The sequence below is a fragment of the Oncorhynchus nerka genome, linkage group LG12 (genome assembly GCF_034236695.1).
Source record: "Oncorhynchus nerka isolate Pitt River linkage group LG12, Oner_Uvic_2.0, whole genome shotgun sequence".
Lineage (NCBI taxonomy): Eukaryota > Metazoa > Chordata > Actinopteri > Salmoniformes > Salmonidae > Oncorhynchus > Oncorhynchus nerka.
In genome coordinates this window covers 73,409,550-73,424,467 of record NC_088407.1, presented here as the reverse complement: position 1 = coordinate 73,424,467, position 14,918 = coordinate 73,409,550, and the positions used below count along the sequence as shown (strand labels likewise).

The 14,918-nt window shown below is 41.8% G+C and overlaps 1 protein-coding gene across 3 annotated transcripts in view; it reads right to left on the bottom strand.

Moving 5' to 3' along the window:
- The window catches only part of LOC115138711 (F-box only protein 34-like), a 30,004-nt gene extending 15,313 nt beyond the window's left edge, over nucleotides 1–14,691 (bottom strand). Inside the window, exon 1 of one of the 3 annotated variants that reach the window (XM_029675841.2) lies at nucleotides 14,412–14,691. The gene's annotated coding sequence lies outside the window, so the exon portion shown is untranslated. Of the gene's footprint in view, nucleotides 1–3,707; nucleotides 3,880–14,104; nucleotides 14,167–14,411 lie in introns of those variants that run through there. The other 2 variants (XM_029675843.2, XM_029675842.2) reach the window with 2 other exon arrangements.
- Nucleotides 14,692–14,918: the final 227 nt, after the last annotated feature.

Genomic DNA, 14,918 nt, shown 5'->3' with positions numbered 1-14,918 from the left:
ACCCTGATAAAGAACTGATGTAGCCTAGCAAGCCTACAACATTTGCGTTCAATGTACAATAAAAACATGTTCAGCTAGCATGTTAATCAATAACATCCACATATTTACACATGGGTGATGGATACGAGGCAGGCTGAGGAAACACCACTTTCAAGTTACGATTGATTAGACACTGGCCAATAGTAAGCAGAGAGTTAAGGCTATATAGACAAGAGGGAAAACAGAACACTGGTCCATTGAATGTTTTTCAGCACATCGAAGCAGAGAGAGGGGTCTGAGCTGGATACAGAAGAAAAAGTGCAATAAAACAAAAGTCTCTTGTCTGAGCAAAACAAGGACAACAAACTAGGCTACTTCCACAGCGCATTCCAGCAAAGTCTGCTAGAAAATGAATCTGTACAGTTGTGGCCAAAAGTTGAGAATGACACAAATATTCATTTTCAAAGTTTGCTGCTTCAGCGTCTTTAGATGTTTTTTCAGATGCTACTATGGAATACTGAAGTATAATTACAAGCATTACATAAGTGTCAAAAGCTTTTATTGACAATTACATGTTGATGCGAAGTCAATATTTGCTGTGTTGACCCTTCTTTTTCAAGACCTCTGCAATCCGCCCTGGCATGCTGTCAATTAACTTCTGGGCCACATCCTGACTGATGGCAGCCCATTCTTGCATAATCAATGCTTGGAGTTTGTCAGAATGTGGGTTTTTGTTTGTCCACCCGCATCGAGGATCGACCACAAGTTCTCAATGGGATTAAGGTCTGGGGAGTTTCCTGGCCATGGACCCAAAATATTGATGTTTTGTTCCCTGAGCCACTTAGTTATCACTTTTGGCTTATGGCAAGGTGTTCAATCATGCTGGAAAAGGCATCGTTTGTCACCAAACTATTCCTGGATGGTTGGGAGAAGTTGCTCTCGGAGGATGTGTTGGGACCATTCTTTATTCATGGCTGTGCTCTTAGGCAAAATTGTGAGTGAGCCCACTCCCTTGGCTGAGAAGTAAAGGGATGCTTTACTCTTGGCATGGCACAGGACTGATTGTAGCGCTCAACTTGTCTTCTCCGGACAAGCTTTTTTCCGGATGCCTCAAACAATCGGAAAGGGGATTCAGAGAAAATGACTTTACCCAAGTCCTCAGCAGTCCAATCCCTGTACCTTTTGCAGAATATCAGTCTGTCCCTGATGTTTTTCTTGGAGAGGAGTGGCTTCTTTGCTGCACTTCTTGACATCAGGCCATCCTCCAAAAGTCTTCGCCTCACTGTGCGTGCAGATGCACTCGCAGATGCACTCACACCTGCCTGCTGCCATTCCTGAGCAAGCTCTGTACTGGTGGTGCCCGGATCCCGCAGCCGAATCAACTTTAGGAGACAGTCCTGGCGCTTGCTGGACTTTCTTGGGTGCCCTGAATCCTTCACGACAATTGAACCGCTCTCCTTGAAGTTCTTGATGATTCAATAAAAGGATGATTTAGGTGCACTCTTATTGGCAGCAATATCCTTGCCTGTGAAGCCCTTTTTGTGCAAAGCAATGACGACGGCACGCGTTTCCTTGCAGGTAACCATGGTTGACAGAGGAAGAACAATGATTCCAAGCTTCCAGTCTGTTATTCAAACTCAATCAGCATGACAGTGATCTCCAGCCTTGTCCTCGTCAACACTCACACCTGTGTTAACGAGAGAATCACTGACATGTCAGCTGGTCCTTTTGTGGCAGGGCTGAAATGCAGTGAAATGTTTGGGGGGGATTCAGTTCATTTGGATGGCAAAGAGGGACTTTGCAATTCATCTGATCACTTCATAACAGTCTGGAGTATATGCAAATTGCCATCATACAAACCGAGGTAGCGGACTTTGTGAAAATTAATATTTATGTCATTCAAAACTTTGCCATGACTGTCCAGTGCAGGCCTACTATTGAGAAAACATTAAATGACCTCATTTCAGTCAGACACAGAATCACTCGCCGTGCACAGACAAACAATTTAGGACAAAGGGTGTGGGGGAGGGGGACAAGCAGGAAATACAGAATTCTCAAATGTGGATTTCTGAAAACCAGGGATTTTATTTAAAGTTCCCAGACTGCAGTGCTAGGAGTCACTATAGAGTCACTACAGACCCAGGCTGTGTCGCAGCCTGCAGCGAGTAGGAGACACGAGGCCGGCACACAATTGGCCCAGTATCGCCCGGGTTAGGGGAGGGTTTGGACGGCCGATGTCCTTGTCCCACCTCACTCGAGCGACTACTTGTGGCGGGCCAGGCGCATGCATGCGGCCTTCGGTCGCCAGCTGTACGGTTTCCACCGACACATTGGTGCGGCTGGCTTCCGGGTTAAGAGAGCAGTGTGTCAAAAAGCAGTGCGGCTTGGCGGGGGTCGTGTTTCGGAGGACGCATGGTTCCTGACCGTCGCCTCTCCAGAGTACATACGGGAGTTGCAGCGATGGGAAAAGACTAACTACTACTTGGATATCACGAAAAAGGGGTAAAAAAGGTACCCAAAAAATTTGACGTGAAAGGGAGACAGTAGGACTTTAAAGATCCAACGTTTTTAATTGTTACTGTTGAAAAGCGATCTCAAGTATAGTGAAGTACACACACTAAGGGAAACAAATAGATTTTAAACAAACTAGTGTTTAGACAACTGCAAACTTCAAGGAGTTGGTCTGATAGGAAGTCGTGATGTCATCGGAAAGTCCAGCTCCCACCACTTATGCCATGTCATGAATTACCTGAACCACCCATTTTGTTGTGTAAATCAGCTGTTAAATGAGGCGAGAAAGAGACTGGAGTGACATTAAGTTCACCACCTCCCATTAAACTGATTGGCTTAAAATGACAGGTTTTTGAGGAAGTAAACCGCTGCTGCTTGTGGAGGTGCTAAAGGTTATTGCACATGACATGATTATACTAGTCTTGCAAATACACTTTTAGCTCAAACTTTGTACTTAGGACTGGCCTGTGATTAACAAGTCAATTGTCTACGAGAGGAGCTGATGGATTCAAAGGCTCTGTTTTTGCCATGAGGGAAGTAGGCTGTTCAAAAAGTGTTACAGCAGTGTTTCGCTAATTTGTAGTTACAAACTTTTCATACGATGCAGTCCCCACAACGTGTCGGATGATGAAGACCAATGAGCTAATTGACAAAAAGCTTCTTGTCGAACAACATTCTGAATTGTGAATAAATTATTCTGTTGAGCATTGCTCTTGCTGCGTATTCATATGGTTGTACTCTTAACTAGATCTCCGAAGTGCTTCTACTCAACGTTAGGTTTTCCTCATTTTGTCGGTTGTGGTTTGTGACCAAACTACCAGGCTAAGTAAATCAAATTACATTTGTTTTATTGGTCACATACACGTATTTAGCAGATGTTATTGCGGGTGTAGCGATATGCTTGCAAATCAGGTTTCTCAGAGTAGGAATGAAAATCTAAGCTCAGTTTTGCCTTTTTAAATCATAATGAATAAAAGTAATGAAATCATAATGAATAAGACATGATCCTTAAATTAGCACTTCTACTCTAAGCCACTTTCTGGGTGGGGGCCAACAACAGAACTTGATAACACCACACTATGCTTAAAATGCTCAATCAAAATATCATTGGATTGATACAGAATTTACAACCCAGAATAAATTAAACTGGAACTAGGCCTATTGTCATTTCACTGAACAAGAGAGAGAGACTATTTGAGAGAGAGAGACTAACTTACATGGTTCCTGAAGAGGCGTTTTCTATTTAGCTAGAATCCTTGCAACTCAATGTTTCTCTGTTGCCCATTGCCCTGTGGCCTGCATGCCTAGGACACAGCACCAGTGTAGACTAGAGTATGTGGGTGTATGTATGCATGCACGGGAGTTAACCTAAAGCTAGTAAAGTGCTAACTGAAATTCTTCCCAACCTTCCCCATACAGCACAGCATTGCAGCACGTGGTTAAGGAGAAAGCTACACCTAAACAGCTGTCATTGGCCACCACAGAGCTGGGCCCCAGCTTCTCCACTTACAGACACGTGTGGCTGTCAAGGAGGAAATAAAGCATTGCAGCCAATTGGCTGCCAGGACTCTCTTATGTCTATATACGGCAGCTAGATAATCAATAGTTTTGTAGAGAGAGCGGGTCTCCTTTCCACTGACTCCTGATTACGATTATGATGGGTAGGTGTCAGATTCTCTCCTGCTACTCCACTCAACATATGCAACATGTGCCCCCGCATACACAAGTAGGCCTACACACTCTACAAATACACACAAACACCCTGAGCCAAGCCAACACGCCAGTCCCATAACTGGGACAAGACCAAAGGGGAAAAAGGACACCCTGAATGACCCCGAAGCCCACAGAGAAGAGCAGAATCTCCAATGTCAGCAGCAGAAGGAGCTCAGACTGGCCACATTCTGATCCTGCTGCAGCAGCATGTCCCTATGGACACAGGGAGACACTAAAAAGTTACAAGCTCCACTCCATTGACCTACGTAAATGCGTGTAGGCTTGAGCGGTATACCGTGGCCTTTGGAAAAAGCCACAAGATTGTTTTTCAATATAGTCCAAAGTATTTGAAGTTTGTCCCAATACATATTAATATTTGTAGCTACTTTAAATACCTGCAGTCAACTTGTGCAATACGTTAGGAGATAAAGCAGATTGTGTTCATTTCACCCGTCACATTATGAAGCTTACCTTAGTTCCCCAGAACAGTTGAGCCAGTCACGCGTTTGTTTGTAAATATCACAACGGGAGAAAGCGGGAGCTGGTAAATCCAGTGTTCTGTACGTATCGGCAGTCTGTTTTGCTGAACACATGAGGTGATGAAGTTACACTTGTATGCAAGTCGCTACTAAATGTTTGCCATTAGATACACTACATGACCAAAAGTATGGACACTTGCTCATCAAACATCTCATTCCTAAATCATGGGCATTAATATGGAGTTGCCCCCCCTTAGCTGCTATACCAGCCTCCACTCTTCTGGGAAGGCTTTCTACTAGATGTTGGAACATTGCTGCGGGGACTTGCTTCTACTCAGACCTCACTTTGTGCATGGCGGTATTGTCATGCTGAAACAGGAAAGGGCCTTCCTCAAACTCTTGCCTTAAAGTTGGAAGCACAGACTCGTCTAGAATGTGATTGTATGCTGTAGCGTTAAGATGTCCCTTCACCGGAACTAAGGGACCTAGCCCAAACCATGAAAAACAGCCCCAGATCATTATTCCTCCTCCACCCAACTTTACAGTTCGCACTATGCATTGGGGCAGGTAGCGTTCTCCTGGGATCCGCCAAACCCAGATTTGTCTGTTGTACTGCCAGATGGTGAAATGTGATTCATCACTCCAGAGAACTGCTCCAGAGTCCAATGGCAGCTTAGCATTGTGCATGGTGATCTTAGGCTTGTGTGTGGCTGCTCAGCTATGGAAACCCATTTCATGAAGCTCCTGATGAACAGTTATTGTGCTGACGTTGCTTCCAGAGGCAGTGTTGCAACCAACGACAGAATTTTTACACTAGATGCTTCAGCGGTCCCATTCTGTGAGCTTGTGTGGTTTACCACGTCGCAGATGGGCTGTTGTTGCTCCAAGACATTTCCACTTCAGTTGACTAGGGCAGCTCTAGCCTGGCTGAAATTTTACAAACTGACTTGTTGGAAAGGTGGCATCCTATGACGGTGCCACATTGAAAGTCACGGAGCTCTTCAGTAAGGCCATTCTACTGCCACTGTTTGTCCATGGCAATTGCATGGCAGTGTGCTCTATTTCATACACCGGTCAGCAAAGGGTCTGGCTGAAAATGCAGAATCCACTCATTTGAAGGGGTGTCCACATACACTATGTAATACAAAAGTATCTAATAATGGGGTTTCTGTTAGAGCTCTTGAGTTCTGTACAGTTGCCATTTTTCCCTGTGCTTCTTACTAGCGTTTTTCCCCTCCTCCGTTCTTCTCCCCTCTGCTCATGGTACACATACATGCTTTCTGGAGGAGTAGTGTCACAACTTTGTTAATTTGCACAATTTGTCTCGTTCACTTTAGATGGAAAATGTCCACACTCACCGAAAATGAGATTTGCTAACTACTAGCTATACTTAGTTTTTGCTTTTTAGCATTTAGCTAATAGCAGCTGTGATTTCACTATTAGTTTGTGCTAATTTTGTTAGCATTTGGTATTTTTTTGTATGCTATGCCGGTAAGTGATACCGTAAATCCTGAGATGAGAGAAGGACGGTATCTGGGTACCACACAAGCCTATGTGGGAGGAGTTGGATTTTGAGTAGCGGACATCTTTTGGTAACATGATATCCTCGCCGGGGGGAATAGCTTGCTGGCAGCCTGGCTAAAAACATTGCAATCTAGCTAGCCTTTTTAGCTTGCCACATCTCCATGTGAAATAAATCTGATTTATAAAAATGTAAAAAAGATATGCCCTGTCAAATATACTTATTTTCCCAGTTTGATATGCTGCGTGTGTGTTGATTTCCATAGCACCTAAAAATAGAACATGTTTGGTCAGAGAAAAAGTCACATGACAAGCTAGTTGGCTACAGCAGGTTCAAACATTTCACAATAGCCTGTAATCACTAGTTATTACTTCTAAACAAAATACATTTTGGGGTTCTCTTGTTGTCTTCTCATTTGTGGTGAAAGCAAAAGTAGTGTCCTCCCTTGCTAGCAAGTTGACTAAACACTGCAAGCTAGCTAGCACTTTAGCTTCTTACATCGCCTTGTGAAATAACCAGATTTAAAATTAAATATGCCCTAGCAAATATTCTTGTACTTGCCAGTGTACTACAACATAAACTACAACATTTTCCTAATTTGATATGCTGCTTCAATGTATTCACTCGCATATCAGCTACAAATAGAATGTCATCCCTTTTAGTCACAGAGAAGAAGAAAAAGCACATATCTGTTTTAGCCTAAAGTAACATTATCACCTCAAAACAAAATATTTGGGGGGAATTCTATAAGGTTGAGATTTTTTTATTTTTTATTTCACCAGGTAGGCTAGTTGAGAACAGGTTCTCATTTGCAACTGCGACCTGGCCAAGATAAAGCATAGCAGAGTGAACAGACAACACAGAGTTACACATGGAGTAAACAATTAACAAGTCAATAACACAGTAGAGAGAAAAAAGAAAAAAAAAGAAAAAAAAAATCGGTTTCTTATCTGAGCAGTCGCTGAGACTCAAAGGTAGAAGAAAACGTCATCAAATGCCGGAGCGTATTTTTTGTGTGACAAAAACGACATTGCTGTCGGTCCAGTCTACGTATTCTCTGTAGATGCTTTAAGGAGACTTTTCTGACCAGGATCCAATTGACAGCCCAACTAGCCAAATATAAAACTGACCCTTACATTAGGCTAACCCTAACATTAACCAAACCCAATTTTAACCAATTTGGAAATTAAATATAGGTTTGCACGTCAGCCACGTAGCCTTTCTCATAAATGCATGGCTGCCCTCTCCTTTCATAAGGCACTTCCTTCACCTGAACCTACTGGGGTTTTCCATACAAATACAATAGCACTTTAAAACACACCCGGGAAGAGGGGTGCGGCTGCCTGACTGCCTGTAATTCGTATACAAAGCTATTTCCATACCCAAGCACTTGTGGACGAGCGCTGTTGAAATACCTTTTGAGGCGATTTTCTAATCTAGTGGTGTACAGGACAGTACATCCAAAACACTGAAACATCAAGCCCCAACTATAAATCAGAAAGCAACCAGAGAGAAAGCAGCTTTCGTTTAATATATTTGGACCACTAACAAATCAGTGCTTTCCTGCTCTTAGTAGCAATCTATCATAACCAAAACACCTCGTAAAGAAAGTTCAACCAACATTTCACTGCTCGTGACTCCATTGAATAGAGCATCCTGATCACCGACTGACCAGTAACAGTTGTGCAATGAGCTGTTATGTGTTCCATCCAGGCTAAGTACAGAGACATCCATGATACTCAACATTCCACATACTGAGTTAGTGTGCTGCACAGCATTTGTAACACAAGTGCTGTCCTGTCGGAAGAGTAACATGGCACACAAGACCTTCGATTTGGGGGTTCTCTCTCTCAGCAGCATGAGTATGTCATAGCATACAGACTCATAAATAATCTCAAGACTTCAGTTGGCAACAACCCATTAACTTAACCTATTGTTGATCAGTTGCTACATGTTAGCTGGGGCCTGGGCCAATAAAGCTATTAGCTCAGTAAGGTCTGTCTAAAAATAGGGAAATATTAGGTAACACACAATTTGACTACTATAAAATCAGATCTCCTCAAAAGCTCAAACAAGAATATCCATATTTTTTATGATTAGGCTTTTCAACATAAAGTAGATGTCTATTTCAATGTCAATGCTCTAGTTACACATGCAGCCTATGAATAACACTATTGCAGGCATACATATGCCCACAGAAACAGAGGACCTCTTACCTAACAGGTCTTGAATTCCACACCTCTACTAAGAAGTTCACAGCGATTCAGTAATTACTTCAGGAGGGCCTGTGAAGGGCCTATGAGTAGCTAGCTTTCCAGAGCCTAAAGTGTCTGTGTATTCCCTCCATTGCCAAGCACAAGGCGTCAGCTCTGACACCACCAGACCAGGAATGGCAACAGCCTCGTCTATCTCACCCTGCCCATTGGATAGAAACTCATCAGGGGAATGGGAAACACATGCTGCCGAGTTACAGGCAGAGGATGCGGACACGACCTACGCTACAAGACAGAGCAAACCAGTTGCGTTACGTCAAGACTGGGCAACTTTATTTTTTTCCCACTGAGAAACTGGATATAGGCTATCAACACACCTTGTACAAACAACGACCATCCCAGTTTCTTTTGACTTAGTGGATTCCTTCCTATCTGGCCCTTTGAGACAGTCACACACCATTTAATGATTCACAGTTCTATGCTATAGCCTTTCTTGTACTACAGTAATCTGGAAGCCCACCATACAGTTGGTCTGTCTGTAGGTCTTTGTGGCAATTGTGTAGCCTAATGTCAAAGCATGTTTCAAACCTTTCAGTCACACACCATTCAGTTCTCCTACTTAAACTGAGCTTTTTCTTTATTACAGTAGCATACCCAGACAACCATAGTGTTTCTGTATGTCCCAAAACACAGGCACTCTTCCATGTCTTTGTGGCAATTGTGAAGTCTAACATCAAAGCAGCATGCCTCCAACTTAAGCATTGACCCAAATGAATCAGTGTGAAAAAGACCAATGCTGGAATGCACTGAGGGACAATGAGCATGTAGGAAACGTGCTCACAGCACAAGGCAAACACACTGGATGCTGTATGAGCATTCAACAGGCCAGGCTGAATATAACATGTAAAAGGCAAGCAAGGTGACAATTCAAACAGCCAAAGACAACCTCTTTTGTACTACAAAATGTGTCTTTCAATTGTTGTTTACAAGTAGTATGGCCAAGAAGTAGAAAACAAACACCTCAGCTTTTCTCAAGTTCTCAAGGGTGAATTATTGGGGCTCAGGCAGGTGGAAGGCTGAGCGCAAAGACAAGCCAGCGCAGAGCGAGAGAGAAAGCAGTGGGAACAGAACAGGACAGGATTAAAAGCCACGTATCTAAAAAAAAAACACAAAGGCTTGTCACAACCTGTTACACTCGCAGGTCTGGCCCTCCTCACACACTCCAATCAACAGCTTGTTTTGTCAGGTAGGAAAAACTGTTGAACACAGGGCTGTAAATAAAATGGTAGCACTGGTGCTCCCAACTTAAGATCAAATTTAGCAGCACCAGAAAATATTGACACAGACTTTATTTGGTCTATGCATTCATCTACTGTTGAAGCACATGTTGTGCCCAAGAAACTAAAGACTGTTCATTATACAAGCTAAAATGCCAATACAAATACCAGTCATTGAAATGATAAAGTAATTTGTGGAATATTACAGCGTTACATTGTGTAAAAGCACAATTTCCTGTTGAGATTCATTATATTAAAAATTGTACACCGTCTCTTTTATGAACATCAAGTTTGTGTGTGAAGACATGCAAATCTGTCATTCATTCACTGCTATGATCATTGAGCTCATGAAGTTATCCCTTTACCATTCTTTCGGTGCTCCCAAATGTTTAGACTGGTAAAGTTACCAGGTTGTTAGCAAGCCAGCTAATGAGGTAACATGAGGTGTCAGGGGGCCACGACATGGTTTATGAATGTAAAAACGTGGCATGCCAATGGAGATGCATCCAGCTGCAGCGCCAATGTGCAATAGGAGAAAAAAAACGTAGTGCTGGTAACGGCTGAATGGTTTGGGTTAGAGACGAGCCGTTTTCTCTGTTGTAATGGTGCAACCACCACAGTCACAAATCTGCTTCCTAGAGACTATTTGCACTGAATCGCCACACATTCAACCCTAAAACACTACCACCCAGCACAGCTGGTGTTCTCCTATATGTATATATTCAACTGACCAAGACACTAACCACTTTATATTTTGTAAATCCAGTCACTTATAGCACATTTATTATCCATTCTGTATATCCTATTGTTTACATACCAGGCTATTACTAGGCATACTAATTCTTCCTTTAATAGGTAGCTAGCGCACAAGCATTTAGCTGCAGCTTTTATACCTGCTGTAATCTGGACGTGACATAAAATGATTGATTACAACAATTAAATGGCTGAATGTTTTTCTAGGTGCACTGGTGCTCCTAAATTAAAATTCCAAGTCGCAAAGCAAAATATTTAGGAGCATATGCAACCAAAATGCCCGCACTTTAGAGACATGGATGAACACGTCTTTCTCCTGCTACGCAAGTCTTAATAGAGTGGACAAAGATGTTTTTGACACTGAGCTGTCCAGTTGTCTGGGTGCCTTGGTGGGACGGATAGGCGAATTCACCCCAACAGGTGGTAAAGGTATTTCAGACTACACTAAAAGGGGTTCTCATCATTTGTTCATAAAAAAGGTAGGTCGCAGGGCCTGGGCTTGACAAAAAGAGACTCACCAAATGTGCACACAAATGTCTAAGCTACACGGCAACTGTTGCTCAATGCCCCAAAAAAGTATATGGATACAAGCCATGTACAGTGCCTTGCGAAAATATTATTTTTGTATCCAAATCCAGCTTTAAACTTCTTCACAACAGTATCTCGGACCTGCCTGGTGTGTTCCTTGTTCTTCATGATGCTCGCTGCGCTTTTAACGGACCTCTGAGACTATCACAGTGCAGGTGCATTTATACTGGAGACTTGATTACACACAGGTGGATTGTATTTATCATCATTAGTCATTTAGGTCAACATTGGATCATTCAGAGATCCTCACTGAACTTCTGGAGAGAGTTTGCTGCACTGAAAGTAAAGGGGCTGAATAATTTTGCACGCCCAATTTTTCAGTTTTTGATTTGTTAAAAAAGTTTGAAATATCCAATAAATGTCGTTCCACTTCATGATTGTGTCCCACTTGTTGATTCTTCACAAAAAAATACAGTTTTATATCTTTATGTTTGAAGCCTGAAATGTGGCAAAAGGTCGCAAAGTTCAAGGGGGCCGAATACTTTCGCAAGGCACTGTATATTTCTGTCGATCTTTATTGACAACGCTGAAGCTGAGTGCTTGTTTTCATTATGTATTGTAGAGTCCAGGGTTCAACGTAAACTTTTCTCACTGTCCCGAATGGAATCCCTACTGGCCCAGATATTGGGGTCATACAGAGCCTATTGGCATGCTTTCTCTCTATATTCTGCTGGTAATAGCTTACATTTGGTTATTATGGTAAGTATTAAAAAGCTGTTTAATATCAATTAACAATGTGAGACATCAGTCTACTCTTTAGAACTGCTTTGTGTTAATTACATACATTTGTTTGTATAATAGTCAGATCCTGGAGTCAAACCATTTCTCCCAGTTAAGTAAGATTGTAAAAGCATCATTGCACAATTTGGGTCTAGGCCTACACGTGAGATGATTGTTAGACAGTTAAGGGGTTCTGATGGATTAATTGGCTAAGAGAGAAAACACACCAGACCGACAAATGATTAAATGCAGATGGTGACCATCCTATCCCCTCTGACCACAGAACATTGGCCATCATTTCCCAACAATTATACATGTTGAATCTGTACCTTTTGTTGACACCCAGCAGGTGATCTACTTCGCACAGCTGACAATCATCATGGTGGCATGTACTGTCCATAAGGTCTTACAGTAGTTGGGAGGTGTTCAATATTAAAATCAATGGAGACAAGATCCACCCATAAACATCTGCTTCAGTTCCATGGGAGTGCCAAAACCTTCTCCAACTGTACAATTAAATCAACCACTCAATACCATAAGTGGATCAGGCACTTAGCCTACTGTATCAGCACAAGCCACTACCAACAAAATGAGGAACAGCCTAACATTGATTGGAAACACTTTGGAGAACTAGTACGTTGAATAGAGTGCCACTATATGAATACGTAGCAAGAAAAAGACTAAACAGAAGTGCAACTCAAGCATTTTATTATACAACAAGCACAACTTACAATATTGTTAAAGAAAAATCCCATGGCAAAAACAGACCCATGGAATCCATGAGCGCCTCTCACAGACAATTGACTTGTTAATCACAGGCCAGGTCTAAGTACAAAGTGTGGGCTAAACGTTTATTTGCAAGACAAACAAGAGTATGTGTATGCTGTGTGCAATAACCTTCAGCACCTCACAACATGCAGTGGTTTACTTCCTCAAAAGTATATGTTATTTTAAGCCAATCACTGTTTAATGGGAAGTGAATAACTTAATGTTGCACTCCAGTCTCCTCACTTCATTTAACACCTGATTAACCTAACAAAAGACATGTCAACATAGCACAAGTGGAACTTTTACTGCTTTTCAACAGTAACAGTTTTTTTTTTTGAATCACTGGAGGTCTTTAAGCACAACCAAAATCAAGGTTCTTCACTCATTAAGATGGGACATTAAAGGTAGAGTCAGTGATATGACATTGATGCACAAAGTAAACAGCACGGTGGGCCCATTTCAGCAAAAACTAGCAAGGCTAAACGTCTGCTGTTTTAGTCCCGTGGCTATCACATTGTAAGAGCATGATGTGAATCCATGCACAGATACCATGTGTGACTGAACGAAGTCTTGCTCATTGCAATATCTGCAGTGCTTCTCGTGCTACGTCATTTAGCTGACCTTTAAAGATGCTCATAATTTAAACTAACACACTCCGGGAGGTTCTTAGGCTAGGCCATCTACAATCAAGATGGAAGTAATCCAAAACTAAAGTAAGGAGAGGTTGTTTTACACTTTGGGCAAAGCTGAATGTTCTCTTCAATCAGTAAAGACAATGACCACTTTAAATTAACAATCATGTTTTGTAAATGCACAGCTAAGTGTTGAATGCAACTATTTTGTTTCAGGGCTAAGGGATGTGCAATGAGGTTTCTGGGACTGTGTGTCTGGTCAAGGAAAGGGACTGCTCCAAGTCCCATCCATCTCTGATTTTCTCAGTGTTTGCGCCTAGTTTATTGTTCATCCAAAGGGCAGGCAATAATTGACCCTTGTACATATCAGAGCACCTAACATTAATAATTGGATTACCCATGTTAATACATTCATAATAAGGAAAGTAGCTGTTAGCGACACAGTCAACACCGCTACACAAACTATTCATACACAACGTAACGTTAGCCACTTGGTAAGATTGCTAGCTTTTAGATAAGTGACAATGTATTCACACATGGCACTATTTAGATTTAGTAACGACCATGCGTGTTGTTTTCGTGTCAATAGGATAACAAACGCGCTAGCTCAGTCAGCTAGTTTGCTAAACTACTGTGGGGGGAAAAAAGTTGCCAGTGACAACGACATTGTTACCTACATAGTTCATTTATAGTTTAAAATCAGCTCGTTACATTTCCGCAAAATGAGATAGTAACGTTGATAAACGTTTGTTCGATTTGAAAAGGCCTTATCCGCCCATGCAGCGAAGGTTTGAGGAAAGCAACATCATAGTCAAGGTACTAACGTTAGTTATGTGGCGTAACTTAATGCTAGGTACACGCTAACCCATTCCGTACTAAATAAATCCATAACGTTAGCAAGCTAACGCTGGTTAACTTTGAGTGTCCAAATATTTAACTAACCAATTACCTTATCAGATTCAAATGAATTGCAGTGCAATCTAAGCGAGTGTTTAAACGGACCCATCAGTGTCCATCTCCACTCCACCCACCTCGACTTTCCAGGCACGTTAACGCTATTAGTTAGCTAACGTTAGCATTGCTAATGGCTAGTTAGTTATAAAACTTTTTTTTTTTTACTTGTGTGCTGGGTTGGCAGAATGTCAACGCAGTTCAACAATATTAGCTAGAATGTGTTAATTTAATTAATGTAGCTAGCTATTTAACAGTACACACATAGAGGAATACCAAAGCAAAGGTAAAACGTTCAAACTGACCTGTGCCGCTGCGAAAACTCGGAAATGATGAGGTCTCCAATCCCCTGCCTTACTATGAGCACTTGCTGGGCAAAGCAGCGCAGTGTTCTGTGTTCAGCAGTGACCTTACAATAAATTATAACCGTATCTATAATTATACGGTCTTCATAACTATCATATAAGGAGTAAAATCGTTATAATTTTCGTCCGTATTTGATGCTACACTCTTGCTAACAATCCCATACTAGCTAGTCGTTTTGCAAAAGATATTCGCGAGCGAGCGACGTCCCCTGCTTGATATTATAGCGCTCAGCGTTCTGACGTGCTTGCATCTTCAACAATGATGAACGTGTCCGCAAAACTATCATGCACGCGCAAAATAATTGCGTCAAAGACAATACTGTACTTCGTGAATTGAACTAAGATTGATCATTTATATAGGTAATTTACATTTTCGGAATAGGCCTACTTGAGGAAACAAATTTTAAAAAATGGACAATATGAAATGTTTAAAATAGATTAAAGCGT